The 26,635-nt window shown below is 39.7% G+C and overlaps 1 long non-coding RNA gene across 1 annotated transcript in view; it reads left to right on the plus strand.

The window, feature by feature from the left end:
* The window catches only part of LOC139624365 (uncharacterized), a 115,335-nt gene that overhangs the window by 842 nt on the left and 87,858 nt on the right, over positions 1-26,635 (plus strand). The window lies entirely within an intron of this gene.

Here is a 26,635-nt window from a genome sequence, read left to right on the forward strand (position 1 = left end):
AGGATACTGCCTGTCATGAGCCATGATATTTAATGTGCGTTTTGATCATGTTTTTGCTGTAAACCTGACAGGAATCACGCTGCGCATTCACCCCGATGTTATGAATGATTTTGCTCTGCTGATTTACTGCACTGTTCATCTTCACACTCTGCTGTAACACTGCTGCAAACATGTACAGATCTGCGACATCCTCCATAGGTTTCTGATGGGGCGTTTTAAGACCTGGATTTGGCTGTCTGGCCTTAGCAGCTGCTTAAGTTTATACAGGTACATGTGTGTGTGATGGTGATGTTGGCACCAAAGCTGACAGTGACAGACTGAGACGCTTCCTTTTTTCTATTTTAATTGTCACTTTTAGGAAGATGTGAAATCTGCCATTTAGACCATAAGATGTTGTGCAGAGAAGTATCAACTTGTTTTTCTATGAGAGAAGTTTGAACTCTGGAGTGACAGGATTTTTAGTGGTCACTACAGTTTTGCACCTTTGCCTTTACTCTGCGCTGGTTGCGTCCACCACATTATTTGCCAAATTGGTAGATTTGCTTGAGTTTTTTTCATGCCATATTTATTAATATGGCATGAATTAATATTTTTTTTCTCCACTCATGAAACACAGAAACACCTAGTCTGTATGACTTGTGATATCGAGGATAAATAAAGACACCAGTCTAAGGCAGAATAAAGGCATTTCATCACCAAAATATCTTGTTTCAAGCCTAAAAGGCAGCAGCTGAGGGACATGGGTCAAATAGGTTCAGCTTAGTCAGAACTCAGTGGCATATTCTGTAAGTGAAATGTGCTTAACACAAGCGAAACAAATACTTTCCAAATATTCAAATATGTGAATGTAATCCTAAAGAGGTCTGTGGATTCTTGCATTAGACCTACAATCTTCCATGAACCAGCTCAGAAAAACCTGACTTCTTGGTCTCATTAACATCATCTGTCTCTTCATCTTCTTTCCCATGAAGCTCTGCAGGTTGGAGCGGCCTGTCAGTGCCTATGCTGTCTGGTTGACTTTTTGTTTTCCAGCAAGTCATTTTCTTCTAGTCTACACTCTGGTAATTGGATTGGACAGTGGTCAGGACAGGAAGCACAGTTTGTCTCTCACACTGGTGCCAGCAGAGCTTCTTAAATAAAACACTGCAAGGCTGAACTCTAGACATTGTCTGGCTTTACCTTCAGTCATCCCTGTCAGTCAGCATCACCATTGTTCTTTGTCTTATTCTAATACAAATGTAGTACACACACACACACACACACACACACACACACACACACACACACACACACACACACACACACACACACACACACACAGCAGAATTTAAGTTTCATGTGAGAATATCAATGGGAAGTTCCCCCTCTGTATCATATTTTCCAACAAGGCTAGTGGGTCAAAAATGGACACATAAAAAGATAAAAGGGATTCTGTATATTTAACCAAATTACATAAAAGCTTAAATGGATTTGTGATGAAACCCCAAGCTCAAAAACCATGTCTGTGAAATCCATCATGGTTTTCACAGGCTTTCCCCGGCGATTAGCATTGGCTAGAGCGTTGGCGTTCACTACAAATCAAAACCATATTCATTCTGGCCAGACACGCTTGTGTGCTCGCAGAAAGTGTCTCAGTTACTAACCCCGTGATTTATAAACGTTTATCTCACCACACTGGCCGAATCAAAGGCCTGGGAAAAGGGAAGAAATTAACAGAAAGGTATTTAGCTTTTCTAAGGGACCTAATTTTAAAAACCGCAATATTCATAAAGCCACAGTGCATAATTATGTTTTTATAGCTGTATAAACTACAATGTTACCTTGTAATTTCATGGTTACAAACATAGCAATTTGGAGACCCCAGTTTTGCTTTGGCTTTGTTTGTTTGCATTTTTGTGTAAGAAGTTATGCATGTTTTTGAGAACCGAGCTCTAATTTTCACAGGATGTGGGATTTTTTGGGATCTAAAAAACATAAAAATAAAATAAATGTTACATGCTGTGACTAAAAATCACATGAATCTGGAGCAACAGGTGTGCAGTGAATGTTGGCAGAAGGTTTGATGGCTCGTATAAGCCTGAAGCTGTTGATTATACACTGCTGCCTGTATAATGATCTGTAGTGGTGCTCTACTTAGAACGAGCCAATTCAAAAGGTTTCACGCTAACAAGCACCATCAGTCAAAGATATGTGAAATAGGAAACATTTCGGCCACAGCACAATGGCTCTACATGCCTGTTGTGGCTGAATTGTTGTGCATTTTTCATACTGTTGAACAGAGTAGAATAAGGATTAGGAAATACACATATACGAATAAACTGTGAGACGATTTTGTGGAAATATCTGGTTGTTTATTTTAAATTTTACAGAATATTATTTTATTCATCTGTCACTTTTTTTTCAGTTAACTGTGATTGCTTAATACTAACCATAAAATATTAGAAGATATGGAAAAATGCCCATCACAATTTCAGAGTCTCAGGTGACATCGCCAAACCCATACTAAATTTTTGACGATCATTTTGGAGTTCAGAAAATCTGATAATGATATATGAGGTTGTATTTTTTTTTTTTTTTTAATAAACACATAACATAAAGAAACAATCTTGATATGGGTGCATTGGGTTTGTTTGTTGTTTTTTTTTTTTAAATTATGATATAAATTGTGTGTGACATTTTTACAGTATAAAAAACAACTTGACAGTGCCACCTAGTGGACAACTATGTAGAGGCCTGGTCAATTTATCAGTGTTGCTCCACAAGGTGATGTTCTTAATTGCAATTAATAATCCAAACCTGAAAAGATGCTCAGTTTACAATATTATAAACAAGACTGTCCTCCAGTAAAAAAGGAGCCCATATATAGGTCGTCTGTGCAGCAGGTTATTATGACCCATAGTTATGTTTTGTTGTTAGGGGACATCTAGCGGCTGTGGGAATTATGACAGGAGTGAAGGGAAAAAGGCAGTGACGTAGAATATAGAGCGATAAAATCCTCATCAGGAGGAGGTCGGGGTGGATGGGTCAACAAAACACAGGAATATGACGCAGGAGAACGGTGTACAATTCCCATGGGAGGGTAGCAGTTTGTGGTGTTTCTGTTATCCACGGCCGTTCAACAAAGGTAACCATGTTGTTATTATAGTAACCATGACGATAAATATTGTTTAATGTTGAGGAACTACTTATTTTAACCCAAGTCATGAGCTGTTTCTTAACATAACCAAGTAGTTTTAGTGCCTAACCTAAGCAAGCCATGACCATTATTATAGTAACCATGGCAAACGAAGGTAGAGATGCCTGCCATTGTAGGGGTGCTATTGCAGGAGACACTCCTATGGTTCGTATCAGAGGGTTGAAAAAAACGACCTGTATGGTTGTTCAGGTTGGAAGACTGGTTGATATAAACAAAAAGAAAGGATTAAATCCTCACATCTGAGACACTGGAAGGAGCAAATCTTGTGTTGTTTTTTGTTCCGTAAATTTTATACATTTATCTATGTATTTATTTTTTTGAGTTTTTGATCAGTGCTTAAAAATATATTGGAAAAAATATTTCCAACCTTATGTTACAGTTCAGCTTCTGCCACAGATGAGTGACAAATGCTTAGAAGCAACAGAATGACTCATGCTGTTTGGCAGTTGTTTACAGGTGCAGGCACATTTTCTCAAACGTGGTATATAAGTGAAGATGTCAAGGACAGCGTGGGTTTCTACCATCTCTGCTGTTAAAACTTGAATATTAACTCCTTCCTTTCTTGTATTTCTTCCCTTACACAAACCTCATCAAAGGCTGTCTGTATCTGCATAACTCTGCTTGTATTGACTGGGATTACTCATGGATTATACTGGTGGATGCGTGCATGGAAAATTCTCACAGAGGTTTGAACTCAGTCTGTTTCTCTGCTTCACAGGCTTCCAATGCTTTTACATGAAGGTTATTAAAAGCGGTACAATTGCCAAGGCGATAATTCTCCGACATTATTCCCATGAACTCAGTATAATCATTTAAGCTTTTGTGTGAAAGGCAGAGTGGGATCTTATTGTTTCAAGGTGACATGAGCTAATAGTTAAAAAGATGACTTTGCAAGAAGGAATCGACCGCTGTTCTTATCGTTGTAGAGCAAGTTATTCCACCAACGGGGAGCGAAGACTAAGCAGGGGCATTAGTGTTGTGTAATGGTGGCATTATTTCTTTGGGCTGAGACTTCACTGATCCCCTCCTGGCCATGTAAGACAGGTGCTCTAGTTTCTACCTGGCAGCCTGAGCTCAAACATAAATAATGGCCTTTAAGTGCAGCTCAATTGTTGCAATAATTTAAACCAAACACAGTGAGAATATGGGTTTTTTTTCAGAAATAATGGTGGTGCTCTAAAGGGCCTTTAGACCTGGGTAGGCGGTGTAACTGCAGAGAGGAAAGCAGCAGGGAAGCATAATCAGGCAGCTGTAGACAGAATACAGCTGTCTGTGAGATTAATATGACATTTGAATGTTTTTGTGGGTGTGCGGTTGTGTGCAGGTTGTGTCTACTGTGTGTGTGTGTTACCGTCAGACGGGCAAAGTTTGAGATAAGCAACACATTTCTTGTCAGTAGGGTATAATTTTAACATGTAATTCATATCAGCATGAGTGCAAGACTTTTCATTATTGCATGTAGTATGTAGACCTGGTAGAGCAGCAAAGATGAGCTGATACTGATTTGACATTTTGCAGTTTTTAAGTTGCTAAATCATTTTGAGTGACTTTGACCAATGCCAAAATCTTCTGGTTCCAGCTTCTCAAATATGATTTGCTGGTTTCCACATTTGGGAAAATAATCAATCGATTAATTGATAAATTGCTGCAGTCCTACACGTCCTATACTCTTCATCTACTGATTACTAAATGTTCATCACACTTTACTAAAGCCTGCGGTGACCTGTTGACATTGCTTCTTTTGTCCAACCAACAGTCTAAAACCCAAAGACATTTACTTTATGTAAGCAGCAAATCCTTACATTTGCTGGAACCAGAGAACAAATGGCATTGTTTTTTTTTTAATTTCTTAAATAATAAATTGATTACTATTTTTCTGTCAGTTGACTACTTGATATATTCATTCATCTATAGGTAGTAGTGAGGTAGCATTTATGCACAATGGAATACATTACTCATGAACTGACGAAAAACAATAGGGCACACGAAGTAGGGCTAGACAATAAACTGAAATGATCATATTAGAATCTGTTTCTGACCAAAATTAAGTCAAATCGCATTTTTTAGGTAATTTATGTACACCAACAAGAAGTACCACAACAAATGACATCTAACTAGAGGTTCAGCCAACAACCCAGTACGTTTAACTGGTTGTCCAAAAATAAGAAGGATCAGAAGAGAGAACAACATGAGGTAGACAACATATGTATTGATGATCAAAACAACAATTATTGTTACATTTTCAATCAGGCTAAATATTATAATTTATTTTGATATAACCATATACTGTCCAGCTACCAATCTCTGTTAACACGTCTGTCAAGAATGAGTACCTGCACATGGCCAGCAGGGGGCGATAGTTCACTGCTTGATTGGGCTGTGACTGCTTTGCCCTGAATTTAAACTTCAAGTGTCACTCAACCACTGGATGAGAGGTGGTCATAGCATAGGTTTGTCAGGATTTAAATTTAGACACAAGTGAAATCCTGGTTTTATATCCATACTGCACCTGCATTAAAAAAAAAAAGAAACAAAGAAAGAAATGTTGATGAATATGAGCCAAACAAAGCCAGAATCAGTGCTTGTACACATTATTTTCAGTGATCGTATAACATATCACACAGTGGTGTTCTTGCTGTTTATTGGTGCCTCTATCAGTTGTCTGTCTGGGTTGTCACCAGCAGAGAGTGAGCAGCTGTAGGAAAGCAGAGGTGAGCTGAAGAGGTCATAAATCTTCCTCAGCTCACAATAGTGTTGCCTCACTGACCGAGTGGCACGACTTCAAAGAGAACCCCTGTCTTCAAATGAACTTGTTGCCTTCACTAATGCAGGTTCGGCTTGGCCAGCTGTTTCAGCTGTGAGTGTGTGTGTGTGAGTGTGTGGGTTTAGTCTTGAGATTGACACCAGTGGGCCACCAACCAGGAGCAATAACTGACACCTTTTGGATGAAGCTGTGTTGTATCTGTGTGTGTGTCAGTTTGAAATGTTAATTTTAAAGGACCGTACCAATGATTCCACACAAATCAGCCCATTTGCGATATTTCATGCACCTTACATCACTCTTGGTCATGTTCCACAGCCTATTGATATTTAAAATTGTGTGTATTTAAAAGAGATATTTGTAAGTCCAGAAGAAACGTTGCGAGTTCAACATCAAACTTTATTCCTTTACTTATCGAGAACTCCAATGTTAACTCTTGTCTCTATCAAGTCTTTTCTTCAGTTAGCATGCTAACCACCTAGCCCTGGCCCGTCTCATCACTTTCCGATAGTGACTCACTGTAACCTCCAATCAGCCCTGAAGATGTAGCACTGCTCAGAGGGCGTATCATAACCTCTTGTCTTGTAAATGGAATGATGGCCAATGATGACTTACAAATAGCACCTTTAAACCTTCCGGGAAGGTACAGTTTCTATTCAAATTAATGAAAATATTATATTGTAGCTGTTAACATCATTTGTGCATTTGTTGTTGTCAAAATTCCTTGCAAGAGCTGTTGGTCTAAGGGATACCTAATATATTGCAGGACTCTTTGGAATAAGGTAATCAGCAAATAGCATATGTGATGTATTATACAGGCAAAATACTGCTTGAATATCACAGTTCTCATGCAGAAACTAAGTTTAAAGTCTCATTGCAGAATAGAAAGTAAAATCTATAAAATATGTAATAAAATGTTGGGATGGGAGCATATTTTTGTGCCATTTTGTCTCCAAGTGAGTCACACCCACTGGAAAAACACAAAATAATATCTTAAAAAGGCTGCAGCATGAACTCGGATGTCTCATGAAAGTCTGTGATTGGCTGCTGAATAGAAAAGCCATTTTCTCAAGAGCGTTTGTGGGAAAGTACTTCTCAAAGATTATGGGCAACTTTGGCAGAGGATACAGAAGCTGAATACAATGGATCCCTTTGGTTTAACACACTGACACAAGAATTTGAGAGCCAATTTTTCTTTTCACAATGCATAATATTGCAGTTTTTTGGAATAGGACTGTGTTCTGCATTCTTTAATGAGGCAAATGAACTTGTCTGCAGAAAAAGTCCACACACCCTTATGAGGTGTCACTGTTCCTCTACAGGGACATCTCACTTTAACACGTGTACAGTCTGACTTCCACTTATTGTGAAAGCAGTCCAGGCTGATCATGTGTCAGAGGGCCGGCAGGGTGCCTGCGCATTCCGGTAACAGCAACGTCCTTCCAATATCTTCCTGTATTACTCTTTCTTTATGGGAACTGTCTTTGATCTGTATACTTTACCATCAGTCTTTCAACCACCCACTCTTGTCTCACCCTTCTCCTCCCTTTCCTCCTTTCTCTCTCTCTCTCTCCCTCTTCCCATCTCTCGTGTTGGTTGTCTTTCCGTGTCAGAGACTAAGCAAACAGAGTCGTGTGTGAGCGGCCTCATAACTCCTCGTTCCTGAGAGACTGGGAGCCCTCAGACGAGCACAGCTGTGTCTTCATTTGTCGGTCATGTTCGGCATTCCCCAGATATCTCCAGGAGGCTCCTGGGCTTTTTCTGTGTTCTGGTTTGACCTTGTGCCCTGTGAAAAAGGCTGTGTGGAAGGGAAGCAAAGTGAGACACGTTTTCAGGTGCAGTTATGAGGTGGATGGACACATGAGACACATCAGGGTAAATATATGCTAAATCACATTTAAACTGGTTAGCTTAAGCCATCTCTTTATATTTGAGAAGATGAAACCAGTGAATTTTTGGCATTTTTGCTCAAAAATAACATCAACAAATAATCAATTATCAAGTAAGCTGCCGATTATTTTTCTGTATTTTGCCTAATCGACTAATTTTATCAGCTGCAAAACTGCTGTAACTCATTTGGCAAGTTTTTGATTTAAATTTGCTTTAAATAGTTAACAGAATTAGATCATGTGTAATCATGTTATCACAATGTGATTCCACTGAAAGTCGATAAATGAAAATGCTGAATTTAGGGCTGCAGCTAGCTGTTATTTTCGTTCACTGCCTAATGGTTTGTGTGTTCAGTTTTACCTGAGAAATACACTCAGACCTGTGATTAACCATCAAAATAGCTGGGAAATTATTTTTCTGTTGACCCACTAATTGAATAATCGACCAATTGTTTCAGCTCTAATTGAATTATCACTTAGCTCTAGATGTGAGATTGCAGCTCAAACAGCCTGAGAGCAAGAGAGAAAATAGGAAGGCCATGTTGTTGCAACAGAGCTCGCAAAAAAAGGAAAAAGAAAGAGGAGAAGTGATAAAGCAGAGAGCAGATGGTGTGTGTGAGGAGATGGGAGTGAAGAAGGACGGAGAAAGCAAGGAGACCTGTCCATGCCTGGTCTCCTGGCTAACACAGATATCAGCAGGAGGCCAGCATGTGTTTTCTTCAGCTTGGCCAAAAGAGGTTTGTACTCCCCCTGCTCCCCCATTCCACCCCCCCAACTTGCAGTCCCCTTGACCCCTCTTCTCTTTCACCTTGCAGGCGTGAATCATCAGACACGCACACGTCTCTATCCGCACCCTCCTCCCCACTCACTCCTCTCCTCTCTCCTCCCTCCTATCTCTTTCTGTCTTTTTCTTTTACTTTTTCAGTCTCTTATTCAGTGGTTCAGAATCGGGATCTCTCTCTCTCTCTCTCTCTCTCTCTCTCTCTCTCTCTCTCTCTCTCTCTCTCTCTCTCTCTCTCTCTCTCTCTCTCTCTCTCTCTTTTTCTCTTTTTCTGTCTTTATCACTCTCTCTCATCTGTTTCTTGGTGCATCTGGTGAACATGAGCTGTGGAAAGACAACAGACAAGTAATGGGAGAAGTGTGTGGGCGAGTGTGTGTGTGTGGTTGTGTGTGTTGTGTGGGGGAGGCTCTGTACATCTGCATGAGTGTGCATATGAACAGATGACAACTGCACGTCTTTGTCAGCTAAATCCCATCTGAAAGTATTTTCATACAAGTTTTTGGTTCTGTACCGACACTGAACCAACACCCACAAAACCACAAGACACTTGAGTCGCTAAGCTGCCCAACACGACTGCTGAAATCTCTCGATACACACCAATATGTTTTAATATCATGAACATACTCTGCCTTTCAAATGCTGGCAAGGAAGCCTGGTGGTTGGGTCCGTCTGTCCTGTAACACGATCACAGATTTGATCCCCTTAACAGCAAGTGTATCCATCTGTCTTGGTCTCAGCAACAACTGGACAGAATCAGAATTAGGAATAAATACTGGTTGATTTGTCAGTCCACTGTCGTACCTTCTACATAAGAGCTCATATCTTGAAATGGTTTATGAGTAGTAACAGTCAGTGCAGACTGTGTTTGGTTTAGATAACTTTTTTATGTCTTGTTATTCACTTAGGGAATGTTTCCAATATCCAGATCCATTTTGGATCCGCTGCCTGTTCAAAGAAATACCTGAATTTGTCAAGCTCTGAGGGTAACCAATTTCTCTCTCTCTTTTTTTTTTTTTTTTTAAACATTACATGTTATGTCGCTTGTTTCATTTTCAGGCTGTAGTTACATATTGTAAACTTTAAGACCTAATTTATGCTTAACGTTAGTACTCTTCTTCCGTTTTTATCCATTTTTGTGCAAGTTTTCTGAAAGCCTGTGGAAACAGACAAAACAGGGCGGTACCACCGGAAATCGCAGGGACAGTGCAGCCAATAGGTCAAGCAAGACACAAGGACGCTTTCAATGGCCTCACAGACCACCGTCATTTACTACTCTCTACTACTACTCTACTTTTGTCAAGGTACATTATTAAAACCTGTAGTGGATGTTTGTACCAATGTAAGGGACACAGAAGTATGTGTGCAGTGACGGTTACGTCATTTGAAATCTATTTTTGTACATAAAGGCAGCATAAATCAGACCAAAGCTTTTCGAGCTATATAAAATGCTGTCCTTTTTATCAAATACAATCTTGTTTAGCTTTACTAGTTCAGTGTCAATGTTTGGGCATCCCTTGTACATATGAAACCTCAAGTACCATCATACCCACACCAGATTATCAAGATGCAGCAGCAGATTATCTGACAAGCTCTTGCAAGTACAAATAGCTGAGACCCTTGTCAATTCAGTGAATTGTATGTTCAGTATAATAACAACAGTAAATTAGGTCAGCTCCAAACTTACCTCTGCACTTTGATTCTCGCTGTGAGAAAAAACTTTAATGATGTTTATGGGAGCCCTATAGTCTCAACATTTTTTTCATTATTGTTTAAAGAAAGATGATTTTCTTGACTCATTATTTGGTCTGTAAATTATCAGAAGTAACTGCCCTCACAACTTCCTGAAAGTTTTGGAGAGATATGTAGTTTACTGCCAACTCTTGTCACGTCATTTACTCCCAAAATTGGATTTTAGACTTTACCACCTCTCTTGGCAAAAATGACCCATGTATTAAAGTATTAATTATGGGTAAATTGTAAAGCTTAGGGTGAAGCCAAATGATGTACTACTGATATAGTGAATAGACACCGCAACTAATTATCTTTGTAGACACAGGAGATCAACTAAAACAGGTTTTTAAATGATTAAATATTGGTAAATAATGTTATCTGAAGCAAATGTGTTTCAAAGGGGACATTTTGAAATAAATTCCTAAGGGTGTTGTACTGTAGCGTGAATGTGGGATTGATGTTGAGTGATTTCTCTGACACTTTTTCTTCACACTGTGTGACTTGTGAGCTGAAGCATATGAGGTGTTTGGTTGCATAAGACAGTGTTTAACTTCAGTAGTTTGCATATTAACCTTCCCTGGCCATGTGCTGCTAATGAATGGTGGGTTTGTGGTTCAGACCAGGCAGATGCCAAGTGCTGGATGTGCAGAGCCTGCCAGTGACCATCAGATTCGCTACACCGTTCAGCTACATGGCGAGCAATATGACGGCCTGATGGTCTAATTCGCTAAGAAGTAACATCTGCCAAGCTAAAACATGGTCTGAAGTGTAAACACATGAAGTTTGTATTGGGTTCTGTTGGAGGCAGTCTGGTGGTTTGTACTTTCAGCACACCTACAAAACTGCACAAGCCACCGACCACATCTCGACCATCTCTGGCCTCACTTTGCCTGAGGTTTCCCCTTGAAGTACCTTTGCTAGCACCTTGCAAGCCGCAAAACACTAACTGACTTGGGGAAGTGACAAATTGAGGGGTTTTGGCAGTCTGCTGGCGGTAAAACATGCCTGTTTACATGGGAGAATCCCACAGAACCACAGACATGTCCCTGACAGCCAATAGGAGAGGAGGAGAGGAGCGAATGGAGGGAGAGCTGCAGGAAGAATGAAGGAGGAAGAAAATAATAGAAGGAAAGAGGAAATTGAAACACTATTTCTGCCAGTATATACAGGCAGTGTAGGCAGGTCCTACCCAGAATGCACATGCATTTCCCAAAAGGACTGTGTCGTATTTTGTTCTAGCAACTTGTAAATTGCAGACATTCATGAAATGTGGTGCAGACACTCAGGTCGCCCCCAGGATACACTGTAACAACTTGGACGATACATTTTCCATCTAGCACCAAGAACTGGTCAGAATTTTAATTTTTCCAATGCTTCGTTTTATGACGGAATACCTGCAAAACGAATGACTTTCCCATCCGCCTTCTGCGGCACTTTGTGTTTAGGGCTATTTGGCCCGGTGTTAGCATGCTAACATGCTAAATTAAGCCGATGAAGATTGTAATCAAATGCAACTGCTCCTTTTACGTCCCGCTTTATCTTTGTCATTTTTTACAGCAGACCTCTTCAAACCAATAAATGACTGAAAGTCATTGTCTTTAGTCTCTGTGTTGAGCTGGCTATGGAGCGGGGGGCTCAGGTTTCCTGGCTGAGACAAAACTTTAAGATGCTCTGACAGAAGCATCTGAGAGAGGAGAAACCCTATCCAGCGCATGTCATTGTAGTTCAGGAATATTATATGATTTAGAGGGTGGAGAGCACAGGGCTATGGAAACACAGAACACACAAAGGATGTCTGTTCTTTCACAATGAAAACCTTGTTGGCATATTCTTAGTGCCTTGAAGAAAACTAAAGAACAAACAACAGTTTTCTGTCCCCTTTGTCTGACGTGATTGTATTTCAGAAAGCTCTTCCCAAATGGAAATAGGTTGGATTCAGATTCATCTGAGGCAAATCTCAGCATGACGCACTATTTGGTCAACAACTGTATGGCTTCATTGTGAAAGACAGGGGTAAACTCCAAAAAACAACCGAGCGGTTAAAGCTCACATCTGTTCATGCGACATCTGAATGTAATTTTCAGAGGGTCACTGCTCTGCCTTCACTCCTCCATCCCCTTACTTTCAGTGGCAGTAATCCCTGTGCTCTACAGTAAGGCATTCAGGTTAGCCAGAGGGATAATAGACCCTTTGTGTCACCTCAGAGTTAAAGTTTACAAGCTAAGCTAACAAGTTAAGAAACAATACTGTCTATCTATGCATTATTGATTGATCAATTAATTGTTTAGCCTAAAAAAAATGGGGAAAAAAATGTTCATCAGAGTATCCCAAAGCCTGAGGCGATGTCTTCAGATGTGCTGCTTTGTCCTGTCCAAGCCCCAATAACAGCCAGTTTTCTCTCATAAGACGGAGGAAACCACAAAATACTCGTGTATGAAAAGCTGCACCAGAGAATTTTGATGCTGTGTATGTTGATAATGACAGAATAAAATCAGTTGAATCAAATCAAATCAGATGACCAGAAACACAAGACTAAATAAAAGCGATTTGTTTTCTCTGCTTCTCCTAGGTGTTCAAATAGGCAACTTTCTGCTCACATGTTGCCCTATTATACAGTGATAACATGTCAATATTGTCCAACAGTCCAACAGTTTTTTGCATTTCCTCCAAGTGGCCAAATAAAACAGGTTTAATCACAAAAACAGAATTTACACATCATCATTTGAGCCATTTTAATGAATCTCTCAGCTTTTTCCTCATCCTCCATTTCTTCTACTTTTTAAAAGTTTTTTTTTTTTAATCAATTTCTTATCCAAATAAACAAAATGAATAACAGAACGTCCTTTGAATTTGTTGTTTAGTTAAGACAACATAGACAAATTAATTATGTTGGAAATTAAAAATGTGGAATTTCTTTTTGAATTACCTATAATTGGCAAACATGCTGAATATTGAGTTTGAAAGTTCTGTTGAGTCCTTGTTTTTGTTGCAGTCTGTAAAACATTCACTACTCCACATTACTCTCTCTGCCAGAGGCAATTGAAAAGTTTCATTTGAGCAAAGCTCCATAGGAAATTAATTAGATGAGATGGAAAATGTAGAAAAGATGCACATGATATTTTCCAGGCTGATTTTCTGGGGATCAGATCTGTGCCAGGAACTGATACTGATACTGTATGAGTCCACTGCTCTGCCATCCCGCTCATCATCGTTTGAACTGTTCAATTGAATACAAGAGGAATACAGTCACATGCACTTTGAACAGCTGGACAAGCTAAACCATTGTCAGTGAAGGCAACAAGTTCATTTGAAGATAGGGGCTCTCTTTGAAGAAGTGCCACTAACCAAACAACAAGTGGGCTGAGGAGGGTTTATGACCTCTGTAGCTCACCTCTGTTTTCCTACAACTGCCTCACACTCTGCTCCCGGCAGGAAAACCAGGAAGAGCTGCCACTCCTAGACCAAACATTTAGCATCTTCCAAAGTTAGCATGCAAACTTAATGGCATAGGGCAAACAAGATGTTTACATTAACTTCCAAATTAAGTCACTGAAACAGTACATGGAAATGAATGTTCTTCATCCGTGCCTGTAGCAGATGCCAAAAGAATAAAAGGGGTGAAGATCTGGATCTGTTGTTGAAGGGTCCTGGATTCTTCGGATGGACGATCACTGGATCCTGTGTAGACGACAGTTTGGGAGGGTCGTACTTGATATTTAGGAATACATAACTGTGATAAAATATTGAAATATATTCTGCACTTTCTTCTGTAGCATTGATTTGTCACCTCCTGTGGTTGGAGGCCCACATACAACCTTAAGATTATCATTTGGAGAAATAGAGCAAACCCACAGAGTCCCTTAGATGAAATTCCTATTTATATACTTGGATCAAGAAACTTCATCATAGAGGCTTATTTGTTGTAATAATGAGAAAAATATCATAACTTGAAAGTATTTCACAAAAACAATTTTCTACAGGATATTAGAAACCGAGAACACACATGTACTCAGCTGCATGAATTGTTTACACTTGAGTGTTTAGTGCTGAATTCAGAAGCAACCATTGCTCAGCCTCTGCTCCCCGGTGACGAGCAGAACCAGGTGAATATTAGAAACGGAATATCTGATTCTGCTGCACGCGGCAGCAGTTTCGCAGCAGGCGAAGCCATTATTTCAGCACACAGGCACAATAAGCCCATTATGATGCACATTGTCAAACTGATTCCTATTCATTATAGTCAGATTAGAAGGATAAAATGTTTTTTCCGAACCCAGTGCAGTGTAGAGGATGGGCCCTCATGACTGCATAAATTCAAGAGAAAAGAAACAAGTAGTTGTCATTACAGTTACAGATTTATATATGCTATACTTTATTTACATTACTTAAGACTTAAGTGAAACCTTGTTTTATAAATAATAAATACTTACTCAAACTTCACTGCACTAGATGTTTGTAAAGTGGCCTCCATTTCTCATGTAATGCCACATCACTTATTCCTTGTAGCCAATAAAACAATATCCAGTGTTGAATATGATGATGCTACAGTCTGTTTCAGCCATTTGCCTCAAGGTTTTCCTGTTTCGTTAGTTCACAAATTTGTCTTTTTAAATGCTGTCCTATCACAAAGCCTAAAAAGGATGAAGGCATGTGACCATGACACACATTTCTCATGAAACAGTTGTGTTTCTTTCCTGATTGCTGATTTTTTTTTTTTTTTTTTTTTCATGATAGATTTTAACTTGGAAGGAACAGGCCTTCATTCAAAGAACTGGCCAGGGTTTAATCAATTTTCCGCCATCTTGATTAGCCAACGATCCACCAATCTGCCCGGTAATCAGCAGCAATTAGCCTGGTCTGAAATAAAACCTCCTCCCCAAACCTCCAATGTGCATTTTGTCTAACTTATCAGTCTGGTCCATTCACCAATGGCAGGGGCTCCTTCTAGTTCCTGTGATTACCTTTGGCGTCATCCGAGCCGCTATCTCCCCTCCTGTGTAGTGAGGCCAAAAATGTGCAGGCATTGAAGGGGGACTAATGGGCCAAATCATGAATGGTCCAGATGGCTGCAGGAGGAATTGGTCTAAGCTGACAGTTTATCCAGGCATCCGACAATTACAGCCTCCTACTGAAATAAAAGGCAACATTTGGATAGTTCATTTAGATCTTAACAATAGAAAGGAAATGTCAAAACAAATTCCCACGCACACATGGAACCATATGGTAGCCATCTTACCTGGGTCTGGTTCAAAACCTGCTATTTAGAGCGTATGGAAAAGTACTACTTTGAAATCTATTTCCACATTAAGCTTTTACTGTAACTGTTACAACCCACTAAGTCCTACCTATAAGCCATGAATACTCACTAATTGTTTTTCAACTCTACAAAGCTTGGAGTAAAATGTTTTGTCATCTAAGCTCGATAAACGATATTTTCATCCAGAATTCCTCGAGCTAACTGTGTCCTGAAAAGATAGAGGAAAACTCTTGGAAATAATGATCTGAAAACGTCGCTGATCATCATTAAGTATGCTAATAGATTGCTTTTACATGTTACCTCTGTACCTCCGCTTTAAAAAAAAATTCATATGGCAAACAAATTGTGTATGCGATAACAGTAAATAGGTGAAGTCTTTTATTGCCACTCTTTGCTTTGAGAAATAATACCTTATACTTGCTCTGATTTTAAAATTCTGCCTTACTCGTTCGGACAGAAAACAGCTCGGCATCACAACAACACAGGGAGGTGTGTTGGTGAAGGCTGAAATATGATCCAGGAAGTCCAGTTGGAATAATTAATCTCTTAGCCCTAAGGTTTTTTAGATGCTAAGACGCTGCATTGGTGATTGTAATATGGTTAAGAAGAATACATAGTACATAGTAAACTACCAGGAATGTACGCTTGCCCATATTTGATAGGCTCACGATGCGTCATACCTAAAGTTGAGCAATGTTCAACTTTATTTTGCCGGACAACTATAGATTCTTTATAGATTTAATGTGTTTTCCCTGCTGTAGCTTCCAGGCAGCCTGGAGTTTCAATTCATGTCAGCACAGAATCCAATTCCAATTGCAGAGACTTGAATTTTTCTTGAAATACATAAAACATCATAGTCGACACTTTTTAATGGAGTCAGAGTTGTTGTCGCTTGAATATGCGAGAAGAAACTCAGAGTGTACAACTGTTCTTGGTACATTAAAAGTGCTTGTGAGAAGGCTGGGAAAAGGGTAGATTATTGAACTTGTGTAAAAAACCTAGAGTGCAGTTTGGGTTGGAAAAACTCCACACCAGTTTGGTGTGGTCTAACTTAAGCTTTTTATTCAGCATAGTCTTTTATAGGGGAAAAAATGAACATCTTGTTGACTTCAACATCAATTTATCCTCTTACAGTACTTTCAGATTGATGACTTCAGATACATATATATAGGCTACAAAAGCATGTGGTTGAAAGCTCTAGTGCGCCAAAACATAAAGCTCAGCAGAAAGCTTTCATATCCCTCATTAGTTTGGTCCGTTGGCAAGTGATAAAAGATTCCTAACATTCATTTTGAGTGTGTTCAATTCATAGAAAACAAAACAAATAAAGAGTGAATGAAAAACAGATGGTTTGGTGTATAATGCAGAATCAATTCCCAAACATCTGCTGCAAATAGGCCAGGGAGACATGGAGAGAAATAATTAGCATGCGTGAAACTCAAATATAGACGGGACTACAGCTTGATCAGAGCTTTGCTTTCCTTCAGAAACGTAATGATACAATAATGTATTCAGTATTTTTCGAATTAGGACAGAAAAAAGATTACTTCATAATAATGAGAAATTAAGTGCCATATTTCAACACATGAAGAAGGGAGTGGTTGTGTGTGTGTAGAGGAATGAGTGGCGTCTCAGTCCCTGCAGGTACGGCAGCAGGTGCACTCATAAACTTTGGGGTATAATTCTGGGATATTGCACGCAAGGTGGGATTTGCTAGAAGTTTTCAGTTCAAATTATGAAGCTATGTGAGTCACCATTCAATCAATCATGTTCCCCTTTGCAGATCAGTGGCAATAAAACCGTTGTTGTGAGCCAAAATAATCCTTGGAACCAAATGTAAGTGTCTAAGTAATGAAATTCATGGACAATTTGATTCCAAGTACATGCTGAGCCATAGCAAAAAGTGATTTTCATGGATGAACAATGCAACTGTGTGAGATAATCCCCTCCCAAAGTGATTCCTCTATCTGCACTGAGAACTCTTCAGATCCTGGTGAACGGGACCCAGAGTGAGATGAGCCCAAAGATAGGACAGATTTACTGCACCCCAGATGTGTCTGATTTACGACCATTGTTTAATCTCCAGATTCCAACCACATGAAGGTCTTATATTTGGAGCCTTAATTTATAGAAGTCAGAGAATGCAGGCTTAATGTTTTCTCTCTCTTTCTGTAGAAGATGAGCTAGTACTGTGACTAGGCCAGATAAACAGATGCTTGGATTAACATTGATCTTATAAACAGATGTGGAGAAAGGTCATCTCTTCCACAGGCTACATCAGTTTTTTTTTTTTTTTTTGTCAAATACAGAAATACTGCATCTAAACAACACTGAATCCAAAATGAAAACAGTTTTCACTGTTGCTTTTTAAAAGGTCAAATTATAGCTGCAATGCACAGTATAATCTCAGCCGCTTCATCTTCAAAAGTCGGCTTTTTGCCTGAAATCCTCAGTTGACTTTAAGTTGAATTCTATTCTGAGAAGAAATTAAGGAGTCCGAGGGGAGTCCACTCCAAAGCTTTCCCTCCAAAGCTTGATTTTAGAGCTGGTTGGAGGCAGGAGTGTGACACAAGTAATTATAAAACATAATACATCTTCCATTTTCTTATTCCCACCCTTTGGCGTCATAGACAAGTTCTCATTACCAGATTTGGCTGAGCCGAGAGCCCCAGGCGACCGGTTTTTTCCCAGCGATCTGGGGTTCCTGTGTTGTGGTGGGAGCGTCGGCAGAGGCGACACGGGCAAATGTTGCTGTTTATTTCCATTCTGTCATGTGTGTGAATCTGATTACAGGTCGCTAAGTCAATATTTAGCTTCTGCGGACGGCATCATCGTCGGCCAGTTTATTTTTTCTGGGCCCCGCCACATCTGCTGCCAATGTCATGTGCGGTAGCCAACGTGTGCCGCTACCAGGAAGGAAAGCAAACAATGAGTCTGCAGTCCTGGTCGAGTGAGTCAGGCAAAAGAGCGGTGAGCGTGAGACCGTGATTTACAGCTAGAAGTCAGACTGGTTTGAGGGTGGTGGTGCTTGGTGCGGTTTGAGGGATGACTTAATGGATCTGATGAGGGGTCAGGGATGTTTATAGTAAAACACTAATTTCTCTCATCAGCCTCATTCATGTCTGAAAGAAAAACAAACCACAAGAGGATAAAAGCAGAAACATGCTCACAGAAAATGTAAAAGTATGTAATGTTCTAGCGCTCATTTCCTTTTCAGTTGATTGCAAGAGTAGAAACCTCTGGTCAATGTGCGTAGACTTTGTTGAAACTGCAGGGACAATAATCGCATTTCATACATTTTTTCGTTTGAGTCCCCTTGTCTGAGAATCTTGCATTGGGGCAGCCACTTCATTACGAGCCAAGAGGAACACTAGGGTCGAGGCTTCTTTTCATCTGGCCCTCAGGCAAGACGGATTTGATATTTATTAAAAATAGAGAGCAGTATATTTCTTCCAGTCATGACTTCATTACCTCAGGTTATTCCAGTGAGGCGGACCACACACAGTCACTAGATCTGAAACACCTCCTCTGCTTGTTTGCCTGACCTACTATTTAAATTTGAGGGTTCACAGAATTGTGGATTTTCTGTGCCAAAGATGTGCAAGTCAGGACTTCATTAGACTTGGAATAGTTTCTCTGCTGGCTGTTACTTGAACTGAGTTGGCAATAGTATAGAATGTGTGGACTTGCTCTTAGGTGAAACTGTTTCTACTACATCGACCATAGATCCTACATTTGCATTTGTTGCAAATGGAAAATATTGTACCGTTTTTACAGTCCCATGGTGAGTCTCAGTACTACTTAAGACAATGAGGACAAAATGTCTCAGCACGAACTTGGAGTCCTGCCATGTGTAAGGGGCCTGTACGACTTTTTATTTAGGTATACATACATAGATTATACACACTGTGCAAAAAAAGAAGAACAACTCCCCCCAGATGCCAGCACCCCTCCACCCCTTAAAATTCACTTTCGTCTGCAAAACATCTGGAATTCATTGAGAGGAGGAGGTTTTGGGGAAATGAACTCCGACAAGAGTCTGTAGATTTGGGTACAGCCCCCTGCTTAAGGTTCCCTCAGATGGTAAAGATAGGCCTGCAGACAAAAACCTACTGGTTTGTCTCACACAGACTTTTACCTGTCCCACCCTGAAAACAATATATATATACTTTGTTGTGATAATAGTGGAAGTAATTTTAGAATAAATATGCTTTTATGGCATTAAAATGTTAGCAAAATGCAGAAACTGCAGATGTCTGTGAAGAACTTTTCTTTTTGTTCTGTAAAGTCATCAAAAACAACTTCTAGAGTCGAGCGAAACTAGCACAGATCTGCTCCACAATGATGCAGTTTCCTTTATTTGTCCCACATAAAATCCACTCTTTGGATGTAATGATCTCATGGAAGAGGGCTGGTACTGGAGAATTTGTTACGGTAACTCATGACTTAACAGCGCTGTTTTCATTAAAAATAATTGTAAACCTCAAAGAGACCTGCTGCATTGCCCTATTAAAAAAGTGAGTCATGGTGTTAGTCAGAGTGACCAAGAACAAAAAGGTGGAGAGCTGGCTTGCTCTCTCGTAGATGTTAATGGTCATATTTGTGTTTGGGGTAATGCAGAGCAAACTTGATGCAGAAGCCTCATTTTGATTAGAAAGACAAAAGAATCTATAACACCAAGAGAAATCTGACCTAATGATAAATGAATGGTAAATGGTGAATGGCAAAAAACTGCATGCAATTGCAAAAATAATGCGACAATATACTGTAAATACTTAAAGACTGCTAACATGAGTTACATGAGTATATGTGTAATAGCAGAATGCATTCATGTACTTACTATCATCTAAAGTAAACCATAAAACTTAGGGAAAGCTGGCATTGTTTTATGTCAGACTCCACAGCGCAGTCTATTCAGTACCTCTTTTCCTCACACGCCAATACAACCATACTTTATAACCTTTACAATGCATTTAATAGAGACTTTTTATAGATCAAAATAAAATGTAAACTCACTCTGCCTTTTGATAAACTACCACTCTAAACAAAAGTCAAAACTCAAGACTCCGTGGAAGAATTTGTGCACACTGTGGAGTCACTTGCTGGTTCTCTGGTTTTCCCAAAGAGCTCTTTTAATTGGTGTTCAAATGAAACACTTGGCTGTGAGGGATTTGAGTGACCTTACACATGTGTCAGAGGTTTGTGCTCTCCATTACCTCCCCTTCTCTCTCTTTCTCACTCGCAGCACATGTTCATTTGTTTTTCCGAAGAAACGTGCCAACTCGAACTGCAGCAAAATGAAGTATTGAATCAGGTCTTTCCTAAAAGTGGTCTGCCTTTCCTGTAATACCTGTAGCGTCCAAGTATTATAGTAAATATCATCTTTATTCATTGCTGGTCTACTTTTCTCCTCTTTTGGGTTTCATTACTTAAATATGGGGGAATCATGAGCCTAGAAATCCTTGTTAAAAGAAATATGCATGTAGCAGTGCCTGGAGCAAATAGTTTCTCAGTAATACATGGGTAGAGGCTGCATGGTGGCCTCTTTATGAACAGAATTACATCTGTTTTTTGTTGGTCTGAAACATTAATTATATCCCTCTGGAGTTGCCTACACAGCATGTTGGTGTAAATAAGACAAAACACTGCACACAATACCCAGTTTTCTGCCTTCATATTCTTGACAATTTACAATTTGGTAGTTCTCATCTCATCTTATGTTTGGTAAAAATATGAAAGTGAAATCAGTGGCTATCAGTGCACTTCTGTTTGAGACATTCTTAAAGTGAAGTGAGAGATAGTGTGATTTTTGCTGAACAGCAGCTGTTGTGGCCATAACTTCCCAAGGTTATCTGTTGCCTCAGTTGCCTTAAAGGAGCTGGTTGTAAGTTTTTCCTACTGTTTGATAGCCGGCGTTAGCGTTAACAGCTGCTAACTCACCTGTCTTGCCGAGAGTTTCAGCCATCGTTTTGTTAACAGAATAAGAGGTTATAATACGCCCTCTGAGCAGTGCTACTTCCTCAGGACACCACAGTTACTCAGCATAGACAAGTGACGAGATCGACCAACAGGGCCCAGGCTAGCTGGTTTGCATGCTAACTTCAGTTGAAGAGAGGAAGTGATAGAAATGGAAGCAAAACAAGAGGGTTGCTTTCACCTCTGGAGACAGCTCTTGGTGGGTAAAGGAATGGAGACTGATGCTGAACTTGCAGCGTTTCTTCTAGACTGGTTAGTAAACAGCTGTTAATGCTAACAATCGCTTTTTAACAATAGCAAAACATGAGAGCAGCTCTTTTAAATCTGGCCACTTGGGGGCTGCAGAAACAACCTGTGATTACATCACTGACATTATTGTCACCATTGAAGTTGATTTGTGAAATTTGTTAGGGAGCAATTGTAGTCGCCTAAAATACAGAGAAATGTTCATTTCATTTGGAGTTTGTGTCCATCTGATGAATGTAGGTCCAATATTCATTGTTCTTTTAGCCCTGTTTTTGGTCTCCACGTTTTCCAGAGGGAAATATCTGGACTCTCCTAATACTTGTAATTCTCCATTATGTTCACCGCGTAGTAGCTAATTTTACAAGATAGTGTACCATGGATTCATCAGAGCTTTTCCCCTGAAAAACACCTGCTTACTCTGACACCGAAAGTGAACCAAACCAGAGCTGAAAGATGCGGAAATGATTTGCAGAGAAGGATCAAAATGATCTGCGAGTTCATCACTACGAGCCATCCCTTTCATATACAAGTAGTCAAGTAATCCATTGTCAATATAAAACTTCTCTTCATGGCAGCTTCAAGGACACCATCATGTATGAGTTTAGTTAGTGAGTGGGTGGAAGGAGACCGCAAGCAGGGAACACAAACTCCTGGGGAGATACAGTACATCATGTCTGCTTCTTGTTTAGTTTTGCAATAAAATAATTGAAATGTTCATTTGTGACTAGCTAAAATGTAGAGTAACAGTAGCACAAGTAGAGATGAATCATAAAGTTGGCAAACTGATTTAATAATGTTGGTTACACAGCAATATTTCTCTAAAGGTTTACAAATGTTTGCTAGCATTAGCTACCACAAGCTGCTGATCATAACAGCTAAACCCCTGAGTGCATTGTGGGTGTTTTCTTGCTAATGAATTAAACTTTTTTTCTTCTCTCAAAAGTTAACTAAAACTTAAAAACTGACCTGAGTGTAAAAAGGTATACGAGAAACATATTTGCCTGGCTGCGGGACTCTGAGGTTTTTATTGTTGCGACATTACACTGTGCTTATTTCTTATCAGTCCGGCCCCAGACTTCTTACCTTACAGTTTCTGAGAGGCTTCATTAAAAATAGCTTTTCTTTGGCAGGCAAAACACAAAACATGCTGGGTAAAACAACAACTGCTCACATTTAAGGAAAAAAAAAAAAAAAAAAAAGCTGATATATTAATGATAAAAGTGAAAAGACCCTTACTTTGTTTTTGGAAAGACTTAATATGCTAGCTTTGATTTTAAGTGATCCCAGCTGTTTTTTTTTTCTTTTTACTTTAGACTTCTCTCAGCAGGTCTGCTGTAGTAACAAGGGTGCTGCGCTGTCCCGGGGTCCTAAAACTTTATCATACACAGAACTGAGGATCAGTGTGCCAGCGTAGGCCACTAAACCCCTGCTTTAATAACCTCAAATATGCTGCATTCCATATGGATGTGGTTCACCCTATTTCTGATGGGAAACTACACCCTGACACAGGAACCAAAACACTGATTCCATCAAAGCAGGGCAGGGTGCGCTGCCAAAACACTGCACTGATTTGAGGCTTGTTCCTGGTAAGTGCTCAGGTCCTGCTAGCGTCCTCTGAAAGAGTCTTTCAGAGGAGATTCGAGAGGTCGTTTTCCCGTTAGGTCATGCTGCTCAATGTTGTCACTTTGAGTTAATTTATTACACAAAGGACCTGAAGGTTTAGCGAGTGGAGGGAACGCTTCATCAGCAGTTTAGCAGTGTTTGGAGAGCACAGGTGAGGACCTCGAGGCCAAAAATCACGCCGACTTTTCATCCATGATGCTAAAATACAAATGCTCTGCCAAAAGTTCCTTCGCATATTTCATTCCTTTCTATCATCATTCAACCTCTGCAGGCTTAAGAAACATCTCTTTCCTCATGTTAATTGGGTTTCACTTTGGCTCCAGCCAGGTTGTAGCTTTTAAACACTTTCCTGTGTTTGCTTCTGTTTCTGAAAGCAGCTGTTGCAAGAAGTTGTGAGGCGTTTGAGCACTTGTCAGTGTTCAGTAGCTCAGAGGGCGGAACTCTTTGGATTATCATCTAAGCCCTCAAACAAAGCTGATAGCTGTGTAAACAAACTTGCCTTTTTTCACACTTGTTCCGTCTATTTGCTCTACTTTTTGGCCATGCTACCAAAAATAAACAGCTCAGCCACTGCTATTGCTCTGCTAAGGATTTGTGATTTATCTGTCCATAAACTTTTGGCCCTACTCAAAAGTAGTAAACAAGGAGCAATTTTAGTCTGGTTGTCAGCCAAGGCAAATGGTTGTATTATGATAACAGGCCTATTTCCTGTAGTTAAGATTTTTGTTTAACATTAGGCCCTATTCTCAGCCTGCAACTGGCAAGGAGCAGTGGCCCAGTTTCGACACTCTTAACCTCTGCCTCAGCCATCCGACCAGATGTGGGTTCCCTTAAGCAAATTATTAGCGGTTCCTAGTACACACAGGTTCCCTACTAAGTGTTTCCAGCTCAGATTTGGCAGGACACAGAGGAGACATTCCAATGGAGCAACATCATATTTTCCCCTCAGCATAGCCATAGCAACTAATCATTTATTATAAAAAAAAAAAAAATCTAATCCCAACTAATATGTTATGGTTGCTTGTTATTTTCTGGATTGAAATTTAAAAGTGCTTTTTTTCACTCTAAAATTTTGGGAAGATAAATTGTGTGTGTGTGTGTGTGTGTGTGTGTGTGTGTGGGGGGGGGGATTATTCCTGCTTGTGTTTGCTTTTGTGAAATGCCACACAAGAAACATTTAATTCTGGCGACACACACTCACCCTGTGGTGATGGGCTTTGTCTAATCCCCGCACCAAACCAACTCCAGACCCCTAAACATGACTGTGTAGTGAAAGTTTAAACTGCTATGATCACTTTTAAGAGAAAACCGTCAGCCAAAATGAATATCTTCGAGGTATTTCCTCCATATTTTTCCACCACAGTTTTTCTTTTAGTAGGTCTCCCCTGTCATAAGCCAACATTATCATGTAATGTGTTCTCATGTTCTTCCTACACAACTCCTACACTCCAGTGAGTATTATTTCATAGACGTCCAAGAGGAGTTGAATCGGGGGCAACTTTCAACTCTTCTTGGATAACCATGACCTCACTGACTGGGAATCCTCATAGATATTTTATAGATGATATTTGATGGTGTGTAAATGGTTATAAACTGTAGTATTTTGTGGCTTTATTGTAAAGTCCATTTACGGTGCATATGTTGTTAAAGGAACAGCTAGGAGATGATTTTTGTACAGATGTTTTTCATTGTATTAACTGTAAATGTTCAATTCTTGAAATTTAAATCCATGGAAAAAGGCCCAATGTGTTTTAAGCAAACTTCTGTAAATGAGGCAAAATCCTGAACTATTGGTTTTAATCTGGTATTTAGAACACTTACAGAGGGACTAATGGTTATTTATATAATTGATTAATCTACAGACTATTGACTTGATTAATGGTGTAGTTTATAAAATGTCAGCAAAAAGAAAAACTGTATATCACATGTTCCCAAGAGGACAATGGTTTTTAAGATGTGGGTGACTAGAGGAGCCACCCAGGGTGGCATCTAGAATCACACTGCAAGAGGACATGGTGGTCTTAAATTGTCTTATTTTTTTGTCCAGAACCCAAGGATATCCAGTTTACTATCCCAGAGGACAACAGAAACCAGACAATTTTCACATTTAAGAGGCTGAGACAAGTGAACTTTTGCCAGTTTAAAATTTATTTGAACAATTTATTTGAACAAGAATTTATTTGAAGTAGTTGCTTCAGTCTTGCCAAAGCTGACTTGGTTTTGATGTATTTTTGGTTAAATAAGAAAAAAATAAGGTTAGGCTAGGTTTGCACAAGATGTATCTCATGACTAATTTGTTGTAATGATGAGAGCAAAGCCACCATTAATCCGCTTAGTAAATAAAAGCACCCAATATTTTACCAGACTTACTTTAAGTCTTCCTGTAGAAAGACACATTTTTCCTGAGAGAGCACTCACTCTTTATCCGACAAGTAATCTTCAACAACATGAACCACTGCTGTCTAAATGTGTCTGAGCCCACACCTTTTAAAAATGTGAGCATTGCCAGGGACAGCAGCCGACAAATGCACAGCTAGGGAAATATTTACAGTAAGAGAACACTCACACATGGTGGTTGTGTCTCTCTTCCCTGAATTGATGTCGGCTGTAGGTGGTTGGTCTCCAGAATGAACATAAACAATCAGCTGGAGCGGGAGCCCACCTGGTGCTAATGCCAAACTCCTCAACACGTAAACACACATCGCTCAGCTCTGCGAGTAAGCGGTCACGTAAAAGTCATCACAGTTGGAGACATCCACACGCAGAGATTGGGAAAATGTGATTTTAATGTTGTTTTAAATCTGTCTCAGATTGGTTAGCAGCTCCAGAGTGTAACTGTGGGACATAAGGAGACAGATTTGTGTAATTTTGCGAAAATGAGCTGATAACAGTCAGATGTTCATGGATTACTTCACTTCAATCAATCACTACAAAAGTTGCAACCACATAAAACGTCATTAAATTGTCAGTGTTTCGCTTAAACCTGGGAACACTACAGAAACGACTTTCTTATAGTATTAAACAGACGATTGTCTCATTTTAATTCTGTTAATTGGGATTTAGGAATCGCGCTGTCAGGTGATTACGTTTAGCAACTGTAGCATGGGTGCGCTTTTACTGAAGGAAGCCTGTGATGTATCAGATCAATAAAACTGTAAACAATAACAATAAAAGG

Source organism: Trachinotus anak, unplaced genomic scaffold (genome assembly GCF_046630095.1).
Source record: "Trachinotus anak isolate AG129_WGS33_773 ecotype Australia unplaced genomic scaffold, CSIRO_AGI_Tana_v1 ptg000008l, whole genome shotgun sequence".
NCBI lineage: Eukaryota > Metazoa > Chordata > Actinopteri > Carangiformes > Carangidae > Trachinotus > Trachinotus anak.